The following is a 16,993-nucleotide window of genomic DNA, read 5'->3' on the forward strand; positions in this document are numbered from 1 at the left end:
AAACACTCTCATTTTCCAGGGATTAAGCCGTGGACATCTTTTGGGGGACATTTTTCCAGCCTACTACACTGACAAACTACTTTTCCAAGTGTTTATACCAATTTGCTCTCACCAGCACTGAATGAGAGTTCTCTTTGTTTCACATCCTTGCCAGTACTTGATATTGTCAGACACTTTTAATTTTGCCAGTCTGATATCATCATGGTTTATCTTTCTTTTCCCTGATGATTAATTTCTACTCATTCTTAATGAGGAGTAGGTCTTGGGGTAGATAAAATGGGCAGGGTTCTTCCAGACAGGTGCAATAGCGTGTATGAGGGTATCAGAAAACATTTGTTTAAATTGAGTAAGAGGTTGTTTTGTGTGTGTTGTGTGTGTGTGTATATATGTGTGTGTGTGTGTGTGTGTGTTGGCTGTGCCTTTTGCGTATGGAAGTTCCCTGGTCAGGAATTGAACCTGCGCCACAGCACAACCTGAGCTGCGGCAGTGACAATGCCAGATCCTTAATCTTCTGTAATGCAGCTCCTTTGTTTTGTATTTAAGCATTAGGTTATTAAAACTAAAGAGTGAAAAAAAAATAAAGAGTAGTAGGGGTTCTCGTTATGGTGCAGCAGGTTAAGGATCCAGCATTGTCACTGCAGGAGCTTGTGTTGCTGTTATGGTGTGGGTTTCATTCTGGCCCAGGAACTTTTGCATGATGTGGGTGCAGCCAAAAAAAAAAAAAAAAAAGAGTTCCTGTGGTGATGCAGTGGTTAACGAATCTGACTAGGAACCATGAGGTTGCGGGTTCGATCCCTGGCCTTGCTCAGTGGGTTGAGGATTTGGCATTGCCGTGAGCTGTGGTGTAGGTTGCAGATGTGGCTTGGATCCCGTGTTGCTGTGGCTCTGGCGTAGGCCGGTGGCTGCAGCTCCGATTAGACCCCTAGCCTGGGACCCTCCATATGCCGTGGGAGCGGCCCTAGAAAAGGCAAAAAGACAAAAAAAGAAAAAGAAAAAGGGAGAGAGAGAGTATGCAGAGAAATAAATGGAACAAAGTCAAGGGTGAGCAAGATGGTCCAGCATGAGGCTCTGGCTGGGCAGAGAAGGGAGAGGAGCCGGGAGAGGTCTGGCCAACTGAACATGGAAGATAGTACTGGGTTGTGGTTAAAACCAGGGATTTTTTTGGGGGGGGGGGCTATGCCTGTAACATGTGGATGTTCCTGGGCCATAGCAATGACCCAAGCCACCGCAGCGACAATGCCAGATCCTTAACCTGCTGAGCCACCAGGGAACTCCAAAACCAGGGATTTTTAATGTGGGACCCAGAGAGTCCTGTGTTATTATCCTGAATCTGCCCATTAAATGTCATCCATGACTTTTCTCCTTCCTTCACTCTCCAAGTCATTCAGCAATTATTTACCAATATATACTTCTGTTCTAGCTACTACAGGATGGCTCAGATCCAGTCCTTCTCTTGACACTCTCTGGCTTTGTGGGGCATCTCAGAGGGACATACATGGGGCTTATGTCTTCAGGGTCTACTACCCTCTATCCTACCTTTTCATTGACATCTGTCGACTCCTTGGTTACTTCCCCTCATTCCTGAAGACTGACACATCCTCACAGACCTCCTCTCCACCCCAGCCTCTACCGTCCCACCAAGATACTTAACTTCTCTGTGGTGATCCATCCTTCCAATTATCTAGCCTCTTGGTCTCTTTCCACCTCATCTTGGGTGACCTTCATCCCACTCCATTCATCCAGTCCCATGACCACACCTGGGACTTAGTCATTACCGGGAAGTGCATTGCACATCAGGAACGTTTACCAAGTACTTATACCACATGCCGGGCACTGTGCCATATGGTTTATGTGTTTATCCCTCACAATACCCTGCAGGGCTGTATTAGTATCCTCATCTTAAAGATGAGGATATACTCTCGGGACGGTGAAGTCACTTCTCTGGATGAAACATTTAATAAAGAGGCAGAGCCAGGATGGTAACACAGTACTCTCTGGGTCCCAAATTAAAAATCCCTGGTTTTGGGTGTTCCCGTCATGGCACAGCAGTTAACGAACCCAATTAGTATCCATGAGGACATGGGTTTGATCCCTGGCCTCGCTCAGTGGGTCAAGGATCTGGTGTTGCTGTGAGCTATGGTGTAGGTCGCAGACACGGCTTGGATCCTGAGTTGCTATGGCTGTGGCATAGGCTGGAAGCTGTAGCTCCGATTCGACTCCTAGCCTGGGAACCTCCATATGCCAGCCCTAAGAAAACAAAAACAAAAAAAATCCCTGGTTTTAACCACAATCCAGTACTGTCTTCTGTGTTCAAAATCCAGTACCCTGCCCTCTGATCCCAGCACCTGCCTTCCAGGCCTGGCAGGCCTCTGCTGCCATCACACTTGTAGTATCAGCGCAGAGCGAGAGCTCCACTCCCTTGATCCTTCTGTTTTCTGCCAGTTGGCCAGGCCCCTCCTGGCTCCTCTCCCTTCTCTGCCCAGCCAGAGCCTCACATTGGACCATCTGATCTCTGTGGCTAGCTCTCTAATAGTCAGGGTCCCAGCAGGAACCAGAGGACACCACAGCTGGGATTTTGAAGATAATTTAATGAAGGGACTGTTTACAGAGAGTGTGGATTGGGTTGAGGGTACCAGCAAGGGAGGTGCAGGCAGTGGGAAGTTGTGACCACTCTGAGGTCTGCAGGGCTCAGGAAAGGAAATGGTATTACTGGAGCCCGGTGAGACCATGGAACGTACCAGAGAGGCATTGGCATTGTGGATGATATGGCCAGTGTCAGAACCATGGTACTGATCCCAGAGCCTGGAATAGGGGATGCAATATCCAGAACAATGCTTTCTTCTCCCATTCTCTAATGTCCTGCTGGTGCTTCCCAGGGAGGACCCATTTAGACGTTGGAAAGCAAGGGAGCCCAGATGATGCTGTCTTGTGGGTGGAGAGAGGTGGAGGTAGATCTGGAAGGGCCAATGAAAAATGACCAGCATGCTCTTGATTCCCATACACCCTGGGCTCTGCCTTATCTCTCAGCACATCCCTAACCTTGGTTCAGGTGGTTGAGATTGGCTCTGAGAAGAATGGTGGCAAAGTGGTGTGTAAAGTTACCCCTCAAACTTGGTCACCTCCCTCCCCCCTCAGTCACCACTCTTCCAACCCTACCCTCTCAGTCTCAACAAACAAAAGTAAGACTTATCAGGAATTCCCTTGTGGCACAGTGGGTTAAGGATCCAGTGTTGTCACTGTGGTGGTGGCTTCAGTCGCTGCTGTGGTGTGGTTTGATCCCCGACCTGGGAACTTCCACATGCCCCAGATGTGGCCAAAAAAAAAAAAAAAAAAAAAAAGTCTAGTCAGTCATTCATTTCCTTCAGGTTCCTACGCACACTTACAGGTGTTCACACCCAGATTTACTTCACTTCTCCAGGCTCTGTTCTCCACCCATGCATCACCTACCCTATTATGTATGACTCCCAGAAATCTTCCCTTCTCTGTTTCAATAGCCCTTCCTTCTCTTTGCTCCTTCTTAGCCTATAATTACATGCAAATTTCTACCCCCTTAAAAAACAAATAAAAAACTTCTACATCCCTGTACTCCATGCTCCCTCTAGTGCCTGTCCTTTGTTTTCCTCTTCATCCTGTCCCAATTTTTTTTTTTTTTTTTTGTCTTTCTAGGGCCACACCACAGCATATGGTGGTTCCCAGGCTAGGGCTCTAATTGGAGCTGTAGCTGCTGGCCTATAGCACAGCCATAGCAACACCAGATCTGAGCCGTGTCTGTGACCTACACCACAGCTCACGGCAACGCCGTATCCTTAACCCACTGAGCGAGGCCAGGGATTGAACCTGCATCCTCATGGATGCTAGTCAGATTCATTTCCTCTCAGCCACAACGGGAACTCCCCATCCCAAATTCTTGAAAGAACACGTATGAGTTAGTGTTCTTTGGCTGCAAGCAACAGACACTGACTTGCTAACTTAAGCAAGCAAGGAATTTATTAGAAGGAAATGAAAGTGGGAGTCCCTGTTGTGGCTCAGTGGGTTAAAAACCCAACTAGTATCCATGAGGTCATGGGTTCGATCCCTGGTCTCACTCACTGGGTTAAGGATGCAGTGTTGCCATGAGCTGTAGCGTAGATTGTAGACATGGCTGGGATCCTGGGTTGCCACGTAGGCCGACAGCTGCATCTCCAATTCGACCCCTAGCCTAGGAACTTCCATATGCCCATGGGTGCGGCCCTGTAAAGCAAATTTTAAAAAAGGAAGAAGGAAATGAAGTTGGCACACACAGTGGAAGGAGAGACTGAAGAACCAGGTGTTGGCAAAGATGAGCCAGGGTGGGGGCGGGGATGGAGAGCAGGTTTCCTCAGGGCCCTGGCTGCTGGGTGAATCAGGGTCAAGCGTCCTGTCATGTAAGCTCACAATTCAAATTCCAGGGAGAGCTTCTGATTGGTGCAGTTTAAGTCATGTGACCTCCTATTGGCCTGTGGACGTCTGGGCACCCTGACAGACAGTCTCATGGCATCGTATCTGGTAGACAACGGGTGGTTACTCAGAAAAAGCAGGGAGCTATCATGGATAATGGGGAAATGGACGTTCAGCAGGCAGAAACAATGGATGTCCACGACTCAGAGCACTCTTGCTTGCCAGCCCCAGCCTTCAGCTCCCATTTGAGTCTCACCTCACTGAAAGCATTTGCACTGAGTTTGTTCATGGCCTTCTCATGCCAAATCCAAGGACATTTTCAGTCTTGATTTGCAGTTTTTAACTCTATTGACCAGTACCTCTGTTTTGAAAATCTTTCCTCCCTTGGCTTCTGCATAACACATCAATCCAAAACATAGTATCTCAAAATAACAAGCATTTATTATCTCATCATCTCTGTGGGTCAGACCCATGAATGGCCAAGCTGAGTGAGGGATGGTGGTGCCTTCTGAAGGGTTGGCTTATGTGTGGGTGGATGGATGGATAGCATGATAGTGTCCCCCAAGGTGGGTGGTTCAGTAGTGAGAGAGAGGAGTTCCTGTTGTGGCTCAGTGAGTTAAGGACTAGATGTTGTCTCTGTGAGGATGCAGGTTCAATCCCTGGCCTTGATCAGTGGGTTAAGGATCTGGCATTGCCACAAGCTGCAGCATAGGTCACAGATGTGTCTCAGATTGGGTGTTGCTGTGGCTGTGGCTTAGGTGGGCAGCTATGGTTCTGATTCAGCCCCTAGCCTGGGAACTTCTATATGCCGCAGGTTTGGCCATTAAAAGAAGAAGAAGAAGAAAAAAAAAAAAACCCAAAAATCGGAAGAGAGAGAAAGGAAGGAAAAGAAGGGAGGGAGAGAAGGGGAAAAAGAGACATGCACCCATGCACAGAAGCTGTGGTCTTTTTTACAGCCTAGTCTCGGGAAGTGACATCCTGTCACTTTGCCTTTTTTTTTTTTTTTTTTTTTTTGTCTTTTTAAGGCTGCACCACAGCACATGGAGGTTCCCAGGCTAGGGGTCCAATTGGAGCTTCAACTGCTCCACAGCCACAGCAATGCACGATCTGAGCCACATCTGTGACCCACATACACCACAGCTCATGGCAATGCTGGATCCTTAACCCACCAAGTGAGGCGAGGGATTGAACCCGCAGCCTCATGGTTACTAGTTGGATTGTTTCCTCTGTGCCATGACGGAAACTCCACCATATTCTTCTCATTAGAAGTGAGTCCCTAGGTCCAGCCCACGCATGGGGAAGGGATCCACAAGCACATAAGTATGAGGAGGCAGGGGTCACTGGGGGCCTCTTAGAGGCTGCCTACCACATCCTCCATGACTAGCGCATTTGTGGTTCTCCTCTTCCCTGACAGCTTCTCTGGTCCAGGTAGGGTCTCCCCTTCCTCTGCCCACCTTTGAAATATGGCTCTTCCCCTGGGCTGGCCCATAGCTCTCATTCTCCATAGTCTTCCTGAGGGATGCCCTCCCCCTCCTGATTTTAGCTGTCACCTGTATGTTGATGCCCAGATCTTCAGTGCAGACCTGCACCTCCATGAAACTACACATAAATATAGCCTAACATTGACTGTAGAGCCCATGTAGACGCTCAGACCCATGGCACGTCCCACAGGCACCACAGACATAAGTTCAATAAAGACCTTCATTGACTAAGTCCTGGAGTTCCCTTGTGGTGCAGCAGGTTAAAGATCTGGCATTATCAATGCAGTGGCTCGAGTTACAGCCGTGGCCCGGTTTCGATTCCTGGCCAGGGAACTTCCACATGAGGTCAAGGCTGAAAAAAAAAAAAAAAATTCTGGGAGTTCCTATTGTGGTACAGTGAAAATGAATCTGAGTAGGAACCATGAGGTTGCAGGTTCAATCCCTGGCCTCGCTCAGTGGGTTAAGGATCCGGCATTGCGTAAGCTGTGGTGTAGGTCAAAGACACGGCTTGGATCCCATGTTGCTGTGGCTGAGGCATGGGCCAGCGGCTACAGCTTAGATTAGACCCCCAGCCTGGGAACCTCCATATGCCATGTGTGAGGCCCTGAAAAGAAAAAAAAAAGAAAAAAATTCTGTGCCACCTCCTTTCTTCCAGCTCAGTGAATGGAACCTCCATCCACCCAGGCATCGAACTGATAAGCATGGCGATCGTCCTTGACACCACTCTGTCTGTCACCCTCACATCCAAACATAAAGCCTTGCTGACTCAATTTACCCGGAGAATTTTCAAACCCTTGGCCCTCTCTGTGTCCCTGACACTAATACCAGCTTTTAGTACCTCTTGCCTAGGCTATTGTGATGACTTCCTGATTTTTCTTACCTCTTCCTGGTTGTACTTGCCCCCTCTCAAAAATGCAAAGACAGGAGTTCCCATTGTGACTCAGCAGGTTAAGAACCCAGCTAGTACCCATGAAGATGCAGGTTCGATCCCTGACCTCGCTCAGTGGGTTAAGGATCCGGCATTGCCGCAAGCTGAGGCGTAGGTCACAGATGTGGCTGGGATCTGGTGTTCCTGTGGCTGTGGTGTAGGCCAGCAGCTGCAGCTCCAATTCTGCCCTTAGCCCAGGAACTTCCATATGCTGTGGGTGTAGCTGAAAAAGACAAACAAACAAACAAAAACAAAAAAACAAAAACCCAACCCCCCAAAAAACAAAAAAACTACCCCTGATGAAACTCCCATGACCTCTGAGATCAGAAGTTGTTTGATGACCAGGCCCCGTCCAGCCTCTCCAGCAGCATCTTTCCCTCACAGCTTGTGCTTTAGCAACCCCACTGCCCGCCTGTGCACAGCCTACTCTTCCTCACATGCCCTTTTTTTGCTCATACTGCCCTTTCTGAGTGTAATGCTCTCTCCAATTTCAGAATGATTTCCCCTCTGTAACTCAAGAGAGGAGTTCCTGTTGTGGCCCAGTGGGTTAAGAATGGTGTCCCAGAGGATGCAGGTTCAATCCCTGGCCTCATCAGTGGGTTAAGGTGTTACCACAAGCTGTGATGTAATTCACAGATGCAGCTCAGATCCTGCGTTCCTGTGGCTGTGGGGCAGGCTCCAGCTGCAGTTCTGATTCAACCCCTAGCCTGGAAAATTCCATACGCTGCAGATGTGGCCCTAAAAAGGAAGAAAAATAATAAAGTGAAAAACTCAGCATCGAGGCGACAATAAAACAAACAAACTGGAAAAAATACAAAATGCAAAACACAAAAGAATTTCCCCAGGCTGATTTTATTTCCCCTCCCACTGTGTATTTGAGATGTTGATGTGTTTGTCTCTCCTGCTGGACCATGCATGAGTTCTTGAGGGCAGGAATTATATCCTCTCCTGCTTTGCTCCTCTGGCACCTTCCACAGAGTCACATTTCCATAGGTACCCCAGCTTGTGTACTGAGTGGATGAATGTATAAACTGGAGATTTACAGTAGCATGAGATACAGGAGCTGGTTCTTGAAGCCGAGTAGGTTAGCCAGAGGGGGAAGCCTGGGAAGGACATTCTAGTTAAGGAGAACTGCATGTACCTAGGCCAGGAGGTAAGAGGAGGCAGATTCAAGGAGGTGGTGCTGATCTGGTGTGGTCGGAGGATGGGATGCTTAGTGGGCAGGGACTGGAAGGGGAGGGGAGCCAGATATTGCAAAGGGCCTGAAAAGCTGGCTGAAGGGTTTGGCTTTGGTCCTGTTGGCAATGGGACCCCTGAAAGAGTTTGAAACAGGGAGTGATTTCATCAGAACCATGTTATAGAAAGATCACCCCAGTGGCCAGACTGGAAACTGGGAGGCCAGGTAGAAAGCAGGTGCATTGGGCTGAGCAGAAGATATGGAGGCCTGGACCAGGACATGGGGGCAAGAAGGAGGAGAGGAGATGGATTTGAGTAGTATCAGGTTGAATTCTATGAAACTGGTCTTTTATAAGAAAAAGCCGATTGACAATTGGCAGTTCTTACATGGTTCATCTTAATGTTAAGGAGGTAAATTAACTGGATTGGATTTTGAGCCCGATTTGGATGAAAACATGAGGAAGAGGCTGTCTGGCTGGGCGTTATTTTTTTGGACTAGATTTTGGACTAGATTGCCAGATCAGATGGAGGTGCTGCTATGGGGAGAGGGAATCCAGGTGTGTGTGTGTGTGTGTGTGTGTGTGTGTGTGTGTTGGGGGTGTGTGATGGGAAGAGGCATGCACAGGATGGACTTGTTGATTTTGAGGTGCCTTTGGGACTTGCAGGGAGGCACTGGATATCTGGTCTGAAGCTTAGGAGAGACAAATTCAGGGTTACCAGCAGAGATCAAACAGTTTCAGGTGAGGATGAGTCACCTTGGAAGAGCTGCCGAGGCAGCAGGAGAGCTGAGGAAGTGAACTTAGATGTCAAAAGGGTTTTAAAAAGACGGTTGTGGCTGTGTGCTGCAGAGAAGGCAAATCCCATAGGACTGAAAAGCACCTGTTGGACTAAGCAGGGAGGAGGCCGACTAGGAAGGGGGACAAAGCCATGAGTGGCAGGGACTGGGCTGGCCTGGCCTTGGGACTGTCCCTTCATTCTCAGTAATGCATGCCTCCGGCCACCAGAGGGCAGTGGCCACACAGAGTCCAGGTCCGAGGGATCTGCTAGGGCCAGCAAGCTTGCAGAGAAATGTGGGCTCTGAACGGAGATTGGGGGGACTGGCCCACTGCAGAGGCTGTTGCCTAGTGGGGAGGGACATCCTCATGTGAGGAGAGCAGGCAAAGTTCCAGAAGGGCAGGGGAAGGAACCCTGTTTCCTGCTGCCCTGTTTGCAGTTTCCTCTTGTGGGCCTTTGGGGATGAAGGTGGGGTTTACTCCACATGGTACTCTCAGTAGTCACAGGGTTTGTATTTTGGACCTTGATTTTCTCTACTCTCATTTTATGTATGTGTGTATGTATGTATGTATTTTGGCCCCACCCGCGGCACAGTGGCACATGGACGTTCCCTGGCAAGGGATTGAATCTAAGCCCTAGCTGCGACCATGCTGGATCCTTTAACCCACTGTGCTGGGCTGGGGATGGAACCTGGACCTCCGCAGCAACCCAGCCCGATGCAGTCAGATTCTTAACCCACTGTGCCACAGTGAGAACTCTTACTCTCAATTCTTGATACTTTGCATTCTGTGTTTGAGACATACTGAAATCCTTCCAGTTCTCACCTGCTTTCATGTGAAAACCATTCTTCCATGGAGAGGTCTTGCTCCCCACCTCTATCCTTAAGGTCTTATCTCAGGCATCACCTCTTCCTGTAAGCCCTCCATCACTGCTGGCTCCACCTCCTCTTGGCTCCTACAGAGCAGTTTTCCCCCTCTTGAGCTTTAATATTCTGACGTATAATTGCTTATTTACTTATTTTTGATCAGCTTTATTGCAGGATAATTTAAATACAATAACAGTCACCATTTTTTTTTTTTTTTTTTGGCCACCCTGTGGCACCTGGAGTTCCAGGGTCAGGCAGGGATCAGATCTGAGCTGCAGTTGCAATCCAAGCCATAGCTGCTGCAATACTGGATCCTTTAACCCATTGTACTGGGCTGGAGGTGGAACCTCTGTCCCAGTGCTGCAGAGACATTGCTGATCCCGTTGCGCCACAGTGGGAACTCTGCACTCACCAATTTTTAGCGCACAGTTTGATGGGTCTTCACACACACAGGGTCCTGTAACTACCACCACAGTCTTGATGTGAAACATTTCCATTACCCCCCAAAGTTCCCTCCTGTCCCTTTGCTACAGTCCCTGCTCCTTTCTGCCACAGAGCTGCTTTTCTGTCACTGTAGTTTTGCACTGTCTAGAATTTCGTGTAAATGGAATCCTACCCTATATAGTCTCCTGTAACAAGCTCTGTTCACTTTCCTGTTCAGGTTCATCCTGTTGCTGTGTGTCTCAGTAACTGCGTATTTGCTGGCTTTTTCTGCCCCAGACTCTGTGAGGGTTGCCCTTGTGTCTTCAGCTCACAGCACAGTACTAGCACATGGTAGCACTTGGTGAACAATTCTTAAGTGGGACTGAATCGTATGCCCCGGGAGAGCCAACCTAGGAGAGCCGTCTGAAGCTTGGAGGTGCAAAAGGCAGGGCCCATCTGTAGGATGCCTGTGGCCTTCCTGTCACCCTCCAGCTGCTACTCCATTTGCCCTGGCCATTTCTAGTCAGCAGGCTTTTGCTCCTCTGCCTGTTCCAAGCTTCTTCCCTCCACCTGGTCCTTGGTTCCCCACTCCTGCCCGCCCTCCTGGCCTTTGGAAGCCCTCGCCTCCTTGTCTGCTGGCTCCTCCACCTCACCTCCTCCAGGACCCTCCCCCCGCGGCTGCCTCCTTGCCTCGGTCTGGCTCTGGGTACCTCTTTCTCTGTGCCCCAGAAGCCCTTCCCTCTGAGCTCCTTTCAGAATGCTGGAGGCAGCTGGCTCCCCCATCCCAGGAAGTTGTGTTAGGATTTCTCTTCCTCTCTTCTGCTTGCTGCCATCCCCCTTCAGGCCTCACTCAGACATCTTCCCATGAGAGCTCCTTGGGGGAGGCTCTAAATTTCCCACAGGCCAGAAGAACCTGTCTCTGATTTCTTTCCTTCTCCTCCTTTCCTCCATCTCCCTTCTCCTTTCTTTGATCCCTGGTCTAGTCCCTCTTCTTCTTCTTCTTCTTCTTCTTTTTTTTTTTTGCTTTTTAGGGCCACACCTGTGGCATATGGAGGTTCCCAGGCTAGGGGTCTAATTGGAGCTGAAGCCGGTGTCCTACACCACAGCCACAGCAACACCAGATCTGAGCCACGTCTGAGACCTACACTACAGCTCACGGCAACGCCGGATCCTTAACCCACAGAGCAAGGCCAGGGGTCGAACCCGAGTCTTCATGGATGCTAGTCAGATTCATTAATGGCTGAGCCATGACAGGAACTCCAGGCTCCCTCTTCCTGACATCCTCAGCTTGCTCTCTTCTCACAGCCCTTCTCCTGTCTGTCCCACTCACCTCCCTTCTCCTCCAGCCTCCCCTGTGTTCTTTCCAGCCATTTACCTGCTGTCCTTGTGCTCCCCCTTCCTCACACACCCTCTTCCATCTGCCTCTGTCCCCAGGGCCTCCTCCCTTCCTTCCCTAGGTCTCATTCCCCCTCTGATTCTCTCCCCACCCTTCTTGTACCCCTTCCCTCCTCTTCTCCCAGTGTCCTCCCTCCCCCTCTGTGTGCCTCCATTTTCCTTATCGTACCTCCTTTATCCTGACGGGTGGAAGGGAGACCCAAGATGTGACCCAGGTGCAAAGACACGCACACACACACACACACACACACGCATGCACGCACGCACAGCTGACTACAGATGCGTGAACAGACATGTTGCAATAGTGAGCATGTGTCTCTATGCAGAGGTACATTCAGATACACACAGATACAATTAGGAGTATGCAGGACTTGGAGTTCCTGTCGTGGCTCAGCGGAAACGAATCTGACTAGCATCCATGAGGTTACAGGTTCGATCACTGGCCTTGCTCTGTGGGTTAAGGATCCGGTGTGTTGCTGTGAGCTGTGGTATGGGTTGAAGACTCAGCTCGGATCTGGTGTTGCTGCGGCTGTGGTGTAGGCCGGCAGCTGTAGCTCTGATTGGACCCCTAGCCTGGGAACCTTCATATGCTGCAGGTGCAGCCCTAAAAAGCCAAAAAATAAGAGGGGGGGGGAGTTCCCGTTGTGGCGCAGTGGTTAACGAATCCGACTAGGAACCATGAGGTTGCAGGTTCGATCCCTGCCCTTGCTCAGTGGGTTAACGATCCGGTGTTGCCGTGAGCTGTGGTGTAGGTTGCAGACGCGGCTCGGTTCTCGAGTTGCTATGGCTCTGGCGTAGGCCAGTGGCTACAGCTCCGATTCGACCCCTAGCCTGGGAACCTCCATATGCCTCGGGAGCGGCCCAAAGAAATAGCAAAAAGACCAAAAAAAAAAAGGGGGGGTATGCAGGACTTATCATTATTTTGCATTTGTATATATCAGGTACTATTACTTTTACACATGTTTCTGAAATGTGAACAGGCAAAATGAGGAAGGGTGAGAGCTAAGCACAGTTCACTGCACAGGAAGAGCCACCTATACCTGGACACGGCCCTCACTCAGCCTCAGGCACACACACTCCTCAGAGGAATCCAGTACGTCTGGAATTGGGGCTCTTTCAGAAGGAAGGAGAGCACCCACATTTCCCCAGTGTTATGTGTTGTGTACATCTTCTCATGTGCCTGATGGCTGCCTCACCCTTCCTGGAATTATGACCCAGCCTGGGTGGAGCCCTTGGGAGCATCTAGGACAACCTGTACGCAGGGCTTGCTCAAGTCTCCTCTTGGATCTGTTTCTGGCAGGTACATGAGGGATATCAGCTTTTTTTTTTTTTTTATGTGGCATTTAGTTCCCAGGCTAGGGGTCCAGTTGAAGCTGCAGCTGCAGGCCACAGCCATAGCCACAGCAATGCAGGATCTGAGCCTCGTCTTTGACTTATACTGTAGCTCATGGCAATGCCAGATCCTTAGCCCACTGAGCAAGGCTGGGGATGGAACCTGCGTCCTCATGGATATTAGTTGGGTTTGTTACCACTGAGCCACAATGGGAACTCCAGTGTGTCAACATCTGCCTAATATGAATATTCTTAATTAGAAGATAACTTACCTTATATGGGCAGTGGACCACCACCACTCAGTATACTATCCAGGAAGCATCTGAAATAGACTTCCCATCTGTCAAGTCAGTGTTTTTGGATCTTTAACTCTGTACTCATGTGCTTAGCGTGTGCTCATAATACACACACTTACCACATATTTGCTCATTCTTAGAAGGGATAAGCCCCCCCCACCTGCTGTTCTTTTAGGTGTAGAGGGCCAGGCAGAGCACAGGCCATCCTTGTCCTTGGCCCCAGCCCTGGCCCAGACCCACCCTTTTAGCAGGCCTCCTCTGTTGTGCACACACACGGGGCCTGTTTCGTACATTCATTGCAGGGTCCACGTTCCTTTTTCCTCCTCCTAGGGTGGGCCGTTCTTGTCACTACACACACCCACTTACTAGTGGGACCCATGCGCTTCTGGATGCAAATGCAGTGGAAGTGTCTTTATTTCTTTTCTTCCCTTCCTTCCTCCCTCCCTCCCTTTCTTTTTTGCTTTTTAGGGCCGCACCCAGGCATATGGAGATTCCCAAGCTAGCAGTCGAATTGGAGCTACAGTTCCTGGCCTATACCACAGCCACAGCAATGATGGATCCGAGCCGAGTCTGTGACCTACACCACAGTTCACGGCAATGTCAGATCCCCCACCCACTGAGCAGGGATCCAACAGGCATCCTCATGGATTCTATTTGGATTCATTTCTGCTGCACCACAAAGGGAACTCCCTCTTTTTTCCTCCCTCCTTCCCTTCCTTTCTTTGCCTGAACCAGTGGCATATGGAAATTTCCAGGCCAAGGATCAAACCCAGGCCACAGCTGTGACCCAAGCCGCTGCAGTAACAACACTGGATCCCTAACCCACTACACCACAAGAGAACTCCAAATAGTTTCTTAGATTAACTTGAGTTCTACTCATTCTGTGGGTCTCTAGAGCCTCCTCATGGGCGTCTGTCATGTTCACACGAGGGAGGCTCATTCAGTCCTGTGCCTGCTTTCTAGGCATGGGCCATACTGTGCTCCCTGCATTCATTTGTGTTGTGCATCCATGATGTGGACCCTGGCAAGCTGCTTGGCATGTGGTTCCCTGTCCTTGTGTGCCTAGTTTGTGTGCAGGTGGGGCAGATGTTCCCTATATTTATTTGTGTTGGGCACACCAAGTGCAGGGTGTGGGGGCCTGCACTGTGTAGGGGATATTAAGTGGTTCCATGTCTCTTATGCACGAGCTGCAGTTAAGTCCCTGTACCGACTTTGTATGCACACAGGGTAGATATTTCTTGCATTTATTTGTGTTGTGCACACAGTGTGGATCCCAAGAGGCTGCTGCATACAGGGGTAGTAGGTAGTTCCTTGTCTGTTAAGCACGCTGCACAGGTCCCGTGTACTTACTTTGTACGCCCGCGGGGTAGGTGTTTCCTGTATTTATTTCTGTTAAGCACTTCTAGTGTTGGTCCCGGGAGCCTTCTCTGTACACGTGGGCAGTTGGTGATTCTCATGTTTCTCTCACGCAACCGACGCGAAGGTCCCCTGTGCCCACTCAGTCTGTGCGGGGCAGCCAGACGGGTAACAAAGCGACGGGCAGCTGCTGAGCCCAGACTGCGCTGCGCGCACCCGTGCCCTCCTCCTCTTCCTCCTCCTCCCTCGTCCCCCAAACCGCCTGCCTCCCGTCTGGGTACCACTCCCAGCCCCATCCTCCTCCCCACGCCCAGTGCCCCCGCCGGCAGGGGGCAGCAGCCACGTGTCCTCCTCGGACCCAACGCAGACTTTCCCTTGCCCAGGGTCCCTTCCCCCTCAGCCCTCCTTTCCTTCCTCTCCCTCCCCAGCCTTGCTGTGTGGACACAGGGGAGGTGTTCAGTGACCGGTCCTGCCCTCCTTACTCCCCTCCCCTCCCTGCTGTTGTCTCCCCACAACCTGCTCTCTCCCTCCAGATACTCCCCTAGACCCATTTGTCACTCTTCTGGTCTCTACTCTTACCCCAGCCTACACCTTCCTGCTTTCCCTAGACCCTGTCTCTCTGTCATCCCCCCTGCTCCCCCCCACACCCAAGTCTTATTGTTTATTTCTGACTCTCCATTTATCTCTTGCTGTCTCCATCTTGTATCTCCCTATACATCTCTGTCCACCAGGGCCTCTCTTTCAGTGTCTGTCTCCATCTCACCATCTCTCTCTCCATCTCTTTAGATGTCTCCCTGTCTCTTGAGACTCTGTCCATGTCTCTCTCTGTATCTCTGTTTCCCTGCACCATCACTTTGACTCCCTAAGTCTCTGTCTTTGCTTTCACTCTCACTCTATTTCTTCCTGTCTCTTTTTCCATCTTGGCCTCTGTGTCTCTCTTCGTACATTTCTTTCTTTCTACCTGTTACTTAGGTTCTTAGGTTATCTCTCAGAATCCCTATGTCTATTTCTCATTTCTGTCTACTTCTCACACTAATCATCTGTCTCCTTGTCTGCCTCTACTCTCCTCTTTCTCTGCGCCTCTTTCTCTGTCTCTCTCTCAGTCTCTGTATCTTTTGGTCTCTGTCAGTGTCTTTTTGGCTTTGCCTCTCTCTTTCTGGCTCTTTCTTCATATCTCTCTTCTGACTCTTCATGTCTCTTATTTCTGTGTCTATCTCTCTGTGCTTATCTCTGTCTCTGTGTCTTCCTATCTCTGTATCTCTCCAACTCTGTCTTGCTTCTTCCTCCCTCTTTCTCTGTGTGTGGCTTCCCTCCCCATCTCTGATTCTTGCACATCTCTCTCCATTATCTGTGTCTCGTGTCTCTGTCTCTGTCTCTCTCTGACTACTCATATCTGCTGTCTGTGTGTCTGTTTCTTTGTGGCTGTATTTCTGGCTCTTCATCTTTCTTTCTCTCTGTGTGGATCTCTTCTCCCTATCTCTTTGTCTCTGGGTCTCTGGTTCTCAGTGCCTGTCTCTGCTTTCATGTTCCCATCTGCTCTCCCCACTTCTTTCCCCACGCCATGCCCGTGTCTACATGTTTCCATGTGTCTCTGGCGTCTCTCTGCCTCTGTTAGTCTCTCCCTGCCTCCATATCCCCTGTGCTCCCTCCCTCTCCCCTCTCCCTTTCCTTCCTGTATTTTGTATCTCTGGTATCTCTTTGAGTCTCTGGGTCTTAGGGCCTATCCCTTCCTTTGAGTCCCCTCTGCTCCCCACCCCTCTTTCTCTATCCCCGTGATTTTATGTTTCTGTGTGTCTCTCTGTCTCTGTGTCTCTGCCTCAAGGTATCTCTTTGTCTCTAGGAGTCTTTCCCTGCCTCTGAGTCCTCTCTGCTCCCTGCCCTCTCCCTGTCCCCTTTTCCTCCTGTCTCTGTCTCTGGATGTCTCTGTGTCTCTGGGTGTCTCTGTGAGTCTCTGGGCCTTAGTGTGTCTCCTTGCTTTTGAGTCTCCCCTCTGCTCCCCACCCCTTTTTTTCCTCTCCGTTTCTTTCTCTGTATCTCTCTGTGTCTCTGTGTATCTCTGTGGTCTCTGTGCTTCTCCTTGTCTCGGTGTTCTTCTGTACTCGCCACTCTTCGCCCCTCTCTCTGTCACCTGTCTCTGTTTCAGCCTATCTGTGTGTCTCTCTGTCTCTCTGTCTCTGTGTATCTCTGTGTCTCTGTGAGTCTCTGGCCTCTCCCTGCCTCCGTGTCCCCTGCGCTCCCCGCCCTCTCCCTCTCCCTCTCTCCCCCCTCGCTCTCTCGCTCGCGCTCTCTCTCTGAGCATCCTTGGGCCCGGGGTTGCCATGGGGACAAGGTGGGAGCCGGGGATGGCGCGCGCCTGGGCTCGCGCCGGCAGCTCAGGCGAGGAGCTGCGGCCAGAGCAGCGCCAGCAGCAGGCAGCGAGCGGGCGCGGGAGCGGGAGCGGGAGCGGGGGTAGCGTTGGCGGCGGCGGCTCCTCCTCGGCCATCCCCTCGGAGCCGTGCAGCTGACGCGCATGGCGAAGACAGCGGCGCCTACCGATGGGAGCAGCGGTAAG

This window comes from Sus scrofa, chromosome 6 (assembly GCF_000003025.6).
Source record: "Sus scrofa isolate TJ Tabasco breed Duroc chromosome 6, Sscrofa11.1, whole genome shotgun sequence".
NCBI lineage: Eukaryota > Metazoa > Chordata > Mammalia > Artiodactyla > Suidae > Sus > Sus scrofa.